This window comes from Garra rufa, chromosome 2, assembly GCF_049309525.1.
Source record: "Garra rufa chromosome 2, GarRuf1.0, whole genome shotgun sequence".
NCBI lineage: Eukaryota > Metazoa > Chordata > Actinopteri > Cypriniformes > Cyprinidae > Garra > Garra rufa.
Window position 1 is genome coordinate 53,156,801 of NC_133362.1, and position 7,161 is coordinate 53,163,961.

Below are 7,161 nucleotides of genomic sequence, written 5' to 3' on the forward strand. Positions count from 1 at the left end.
TTATAACACTATGCTTGCTGTTTATATACCTTGTTACAATACATTCACATAAAACTAGTCAATGCTGCTGTGTAACGTTTACAAAGGTTGTGTGATGGCAAATTTAAAAGGAATACAGTCCACTGATTATGACCTTTTCAGTTTCGTTAACTGGCAAACACATGCAAATATATTCAGCTGTTACTCCATATCTTCCCCTATTAACAGTGAAAAGTTTGGCTAATAAATACAAGACACAATAAACAGTTTATTAGTAACTTCAACTAGAAGTACATCTATCAGGGGGAAAAAATCAAATATGTAATGTTGTATTATTGTTATGATTTTAGTGAAGTTAAATGTTTTGAAAACAAAATACCTTTAATACACCTGCAGGAAAATGAAGATCAGGAGACTCTTGTTTGAGCTGGTCCTGTGTGTCGCTGTGATCATCCAGAATGACTAAAAGACAAAGCTCTCAGATCACAAGCTTAAACACAGTATTCAAGGGATGTGATCAGTTCGTTTTAAATGAATATATCTCTCTTTAGGAGTGTGTGAACATGAATGTGAAATGATGGTAAGTGTCATCTTTTGTCTTTATTGGCTGTTGATGTTTCTGCCTCATTTCTTTAATTGGTGTCTTTGTTTCTGTTCAATATCGGAGTTAAATATGAATGCAGAGGCTGAAGGTGAGTCTTTCCCTGATCTCTGTGATAATGAGTCTATAGTTCTGCTGATTGGATTAGAGTCACTGTAAATCTGGGCAAATTCCTGTAACTTCTTTCATCCTTTGCATATTTTATATTGTAATGAAGATCCTGAAATCTGTCTAAAACTTCCCTCCATGTAAAGCCTAATAAAGTAGTGTTTCTAAGTGCTGAAAGTGATGGATGAAGTACACAAATTAAGTACTTGAGTAAAATAATATCCTAATAAAATATTGCTTCAGTAATTACTGATGTTTCATTTAAATGTACCCTAAAAAAGTACTAATTAATGAAATGTTTATTTCGTAATTTTATTTTATTTATTTTTATTTTCAGTAATTTTATATTATATGTTTTATATAATCCTTGTGTTTAAAATGCCTGGGGGAGTTGAGCTTGTTATTAAAAAAAATCATCAAAACATTAAATATGTTAAAATATCAATTGTTACTAATATTTATTGTGTACAAATGATATTAAAAATTAGAAAAGAAATGTGTCTTCACAAACAGTACAAAAAAGACCTCGCATTTGGGCAAAATGTATAAACAAAGCAGTAACTGTAAAAATACATTGTTTTGCAAATAATAGACAGCTGTATGTGAATGGGACTTTTATTTTGGTCTGGTGAAGTGAAGTCATAAAGTCGCGTTGTGCTGCTCCTCTGTTGTGATTCACCTGAAGAAAGGTTTGTAGTTTAAAGTGTTTAAATCAATGCATACTGTTCTGTCAATTTAAACAATTTTACCAGCTGTGTGAAATAAATTAATCATTAATAATCACAACGTTGTAATGCTTTATTTAACACTATTGTGTGAGTAAGGCTCAATCCCAATTCTACCCCTTACCCCTACCCCTCCGTTTGGCGCGTTCACGTGAAGGGGTAGGGGTGTCTCATTTCCACGGGGGCAGCCGTGGCCTAATGGTTAGAGAGTTGGATTTGTAACCCAAAGGTTGCAGGTTCGAGTCTCAGGTCCGGCAGGGATTGTAGGTAGGGGGAGTGAATAACCAGCAGTCTCTTCACCCTCAATACCACAACTGAGGTGAGACCCTTGAGCAAGGCACTGTAAGGATTAATTAGCTCAAATTTATAATGATTCAAATAAGGAATCGAATCGAAAGATTCGAAACTTGATTAAATTGATTCAGAATTAATAGATTACACTTCTTAACCATTCGTCCAGCAAAGTGGTCAATTCAGTATACTGTATTAACTCAAAAGGTTTAAATTATGTTCCTGGCCAAGATCACAAATAAACCAAAATATTACGTTAGGAAATTTTAAAGCTGAGGTAGCTTGATCTAAACACAGATAGAACTTTGTGAACATAAAGTCAAGACACTTCTTTTAATGAAACAATGATTTATTGAACTACTCTAAGACACAACGCTAATCTACTAAACACAAACACACACACACACACACACACACACACACACACACACACACACACACACACACACACACACACACACACATTCACACTCACACTCATACAGTTCCGGAGATGAGAAATTACTGAATTGAAGAGAACCCCAAATGTTCTAGTATCTTAACTAGTTCTTAGATCGCAACCTTAGAAAATCACAAAAGCAGAGACTTAGCTTTTAACTACTTAGGGAGTATTTTGCACCAGTTTCAGCGAAGTAAAGAGAGATCTTGTTACTTGCGTTAGTACTGGGAACGGGGGTTCCGGGGGCTCGTCTGAGCGAAAGTTCTGGTTGGTTGCTGGTCGATGACGTAATTTGGGAGATCCTTCGACGTGGAGTGGGCTGGTTGCCGGGAGGAGCTTCGGTTGCCGGGTTGCACAGATTTGATGAGCTGGAAGTTCTTTTGAGTCGGCGTTGCGAGACTTGGAAAAGTTCGGCCGTCACGAAGCTTCAGTTCTGTAGAATTTTGATGGCACCGTCGCTTGCTTGGTCGAGTGGTCGAGCGCAGATGGAAAGGGCACTCAAACCACAAGAGGCGAAAGGCGTGAGGCGAGAGCTGAGAGCTCTGAGTTTTCTGAGTTCGCTTAGGAACATGAAGTTTTAAACGGGTCGCTAGGGCACGTCCCATGATGCTGGGATCCAATGGCATTGCTAAAGGGGCGGGTCTCGCCACCCCCTTTCTGTCCTGTAATTCCTTCTGGTACGTGACCTATTAGGATATGGATTTCTCTGCAATTTTTGTTATTAACTTCAATAAACTATTTCAATGCATAAAGTATACAAAATATCATTTTCTCGTTCATTCAGACAAACTGCGATCGCCAAGATAATTCATTCCATATCAAACAGTGGTATATTGCTTGCATGCTAATACATTTGACAACTTCCTTTCCTAAAGGCCTATAATGCATAGATTAAACTTCCAACGATCACGTAAAACACATCAAACATAAAAGAAAACATGAAAACATATGATACTGTTGATAAGCTGATTGTTTCTTAAAGATTGTCTATGCATTGTACTCAATTGAGACACTGCATTGGATTCGGAATGTCAGAGGGGAGGGGGACAGGAAATCCGAAAAATCATGTGAATCACGCTGGACGGATCATGTGCCTTGGATGCTCTGAGACAAAGAGTATTTTTCCTCTCAGGATGCATAAGACGCAGATCTCGACAAAAAGCGGTCCATACAATTAGCGTCTGGTGATCGTCATGTGATGGTCGTGTGCTGGTCATGAGTTTAAGTGAGGTGACAATTTACCCTTTGTCTTTCACGAGTCTGTCAGCACAAACCACCCATTATCTTTCTGATTGGATTAACTTTTAGTGCGGCTGCGCTTCCTGGAGTGATAGCGTGAAGGAAAATGGAGTTTGGTGTAGATGAGTAAAGCCTTCTTCACCTATCGCAGTTTATAATGGAAAAGGCCAGGACAAATGAATCTTTGAAGTGTGATTACTTGTTCGGTATTTGCGCTTTGCGTAGCCAAATTCCTACAGCACCGTTCCCCCAACTGCTCCCCGGGCGCCGCAGCATTGGCTGCCCACTGCTCCGGGTGTGTGTTCACTACTGTGTGTGTGCACTTGGATGGGTTAAATGCAGAGCACAAATTCCTAGTATGGATCACCATACTTGGCCTCACATCACCTCCTTTATTTTATGTTGTTTTGTAAATATACGTTTGCAAAAAAAATCGCTAAAGTTTGCTAGCAGATAGCACTTATTGCACGATATTACAAAATATATTTTTATGTCATATACACTTGACTGCATGTTAGAAACATGAAAGACCAGTGGCACGGCAATTTGCAACGGTGGTGTAGTGGAGGGTGTACGCAGGTATACGGTGTAGACACACTTTCACTTTTTAAATCCCCTCTGATGCGCATTATTCAGTGTCCTGCATTCGCCAAAATCATGGCAGTCCACCACATCCAGTCATATGAATAAATGTAAATATTCGCTAAAAACACCCAATAAAGGCAGTGATGATGCAGTCAGGACCGTGGAGCCGGCTTGCTTTGAAATGTATTTGATGATTGCGCCTAATGCACCTGCGCCCGCTACGTCTACCGCACCAGTAATTTAAATCAGTACATAATAATAAAAACGATACCTTACAAATAAAAAGAAGCTGATTTTTACGATCAGAAATTTCTTAAACCAGTGAACCCCTGTAAACATTTTAGTCCAAGGATCCAGAAAACGAACACGTTCAAATAGAAAGTTGAAAACGAAATTCACAAATGAAGCATATATACTTCTCCAGGCACCACTACACTGATTAGCAATTTGCCGCGCATGTGATAATGCGTTGTTTGTTTTGCTTACGGCCACATGTGAATGAACGGTGCGTACACCGTACATTTTGTACTTTTTGAAAACATGACAACATTTTGACATCTTGGAATGAGTGATAAACATCGGCGCATGTCCTCTGACGTAACATTAGGAACTAGCGACAACCTATGATGACGTATCACAGTGTTGTAGTGGTGTCCCATTTCTTAGGGGAAATATTTTAGCCCTTCCCCTTTCCACTTTGTTTTAAGGGACAAGGGGAAGGGGCGAGGGGTAGGCGAAGGGGTAGAAAATAGAATTGGGATTGGGCCTAAAGCTCATCCACATGTGAGTAACAGAAAAGGTGCGTTCATTTCACTCCCAGTACATCGTTTAAGTGGAAAGAAGTAATGACAGAAACCGTTTTTTTTCCTAATCTGAGTCAACTGAACCAAACCATTCGTAAATGATTCAGTGATTTAAAGCGCTGGCTCACCACAAACTGCAATACAATAAAAACAACAAACACAAACGTGTGTAATGATAACTTTGACAGACTAACGGCAACTGTTTTCATGGAATCTATTAGACGTGATCTACAAATAATTGAATACCGAATATAAATAATAAATACCTTAGTATGAACTTTTTTTCACAGACAATTTATGGGGCAGGCAGCGAGCGGATCGTGAAGAAAGGTCAGCTGAAAGTGACACTTTATGTTTTCAGGCTTAAAATCCTGATACAACCTTTAAATACAGGACAGTTCTGTATTATAAGAAACACAGTTGGAAACCCGACTTAGAAGTGTGATGATACTGAACTGGAGAGCTGTTTGAGACACAGACAGATTTAATTTGTATTTATTTTTCTTTCTATTAATCATTCTCTTCCTAAACACACAGAAGAACTCCTGGTGAAGCGACTGAGATCCATGTGACACACTATTATAAAGATGTTGTTTATTAAAGAGGAGGGTGAAGACATGAAGTTGGATGAAACATTGAGAGTCAAACATGAAGATACTGAGGAACAAACAGGTTGGTTTTCATTCTCAAAGCTGAACTCACTTATTTCATCCTTATTAAAATGTCCACTACTACATAAAAAGTTGTGACATTTAACTTAAAAAAAAAACACCTTACATTTATGTCACTTAATTATGCAGCATCTAATTCAATATCATACTAAGATATTAACATACCCGAACATTAATACACTAAAAAAAAAAAATATAAATAATAAAAATAATAATTAAAGTTACATGGATTTACTTCACTTTTTATGTCAGTTCGGTTACTTTGCATCTAATTAACATGATTGAATTACATATAATAGGCTGAAACCTTGTATTGTATTATATACTACTCTTTTATTTATTTATTATTTTCCTGTCTGGCACCAGGTTAAACATTTTAATTTTAAAACTACTTTTCAAAATCAAAAATTAGGGCTTTTTTCTACCAGTAGCATATATTACATTACAGTAATAATTATATTAAAATGCAACCTGTGCGTGTTGTTTTTTTCTCAACAATGCAATTTTGACCCGGTGAGCTTTATAGTCAACAAGGTTTTTTTTTTTTAATTTTTTTTAGAAAAGGTTGAGCTTTGATAGTTTGTTCAACTATGTGTCATTTAAAGTCCCTACACTTAATTTTTTTTCCTGCCATCCATAGTGAGCAATGTACATTTGTGAGTTAATATCAATCCCACACTAGAGGATCTTAAAGAACAAGTGGAGGCATATGGTTGGAGTAAATCAGATAAATATGAAGAGCTTTCTAAGTGAGGATCAGTATCTTGAAGTCTGTACACCAGGAAACTGAAAGCCATTGAAGGTGATGAAGAACTGGATTAATTTGCTCATTGTTTCATGTGAGTGTGATTAAACAGGCTTTTTGAACATGTACGTCAGGGCTGCTCAACCCTGCTCCTGGAGATCTTACTACCTGCAGATTTTTGTTCCAGCCCTGCTCCAATACAGCTGTTTGTAATTATCAAGTGCTACTTAAGAGATTAATTAGCTGGTTCAGGTGTGATTCTTCAGGGTTGGAGCTGAACTTTGCAGGATAGTAGATCTCCAGGGACAGGGTTGGGCACCCCGGATGTATGTAATGGTACATCCCTTTTATCAAGATCTAGATTGGTGGAGGTCCTAAAGACAGCAAATAATTAACAATATTGACAAGAGGTTCTGAGTTACACATCTTTAAGAAGATTAGTAGGTATTTGATCCGGAATATGCGTTTGGATTTGATGCTTTTCATCTAAATGTTTTGACGTCTGTTGCTTTATGCCACTGGTCTTAAACTCTGTTTCCGGAGGGCCACAGCTCTGCACATTTTTGCTCCAACCCCAATCAAACACACCTGATCCAGCTAATCAAGGTCTTCAGGATTACTATAAACTCAAAGCAGGTGTGAGTTGGAGCTAAACTCTGCAGAGCTGTGGCCCTCCAGGGATTGAGTTTGAGACTTCATCTTTATGCCATTAAACTGGCGTTAAATTGTATTTGTGTCTTTTCATCTCAGACCTGATGGCGCTGAAAGAGGAGAGTCCAGAGCTGAATGAAATGCAAGAGAAAGATCTAAATGAAATACAGCATGATTTTAAAACTGATGAAAATTTAATTAGTTGCTCACAGACTCAAAAGACAGTAACATGCCGTCAGTGTGGAAATCTTTTTACACTGAAAATACCTTAATGTCCAAATTCACACTGCGAGACCTTACATCTGCTCTCACTGTGGAAAGAGT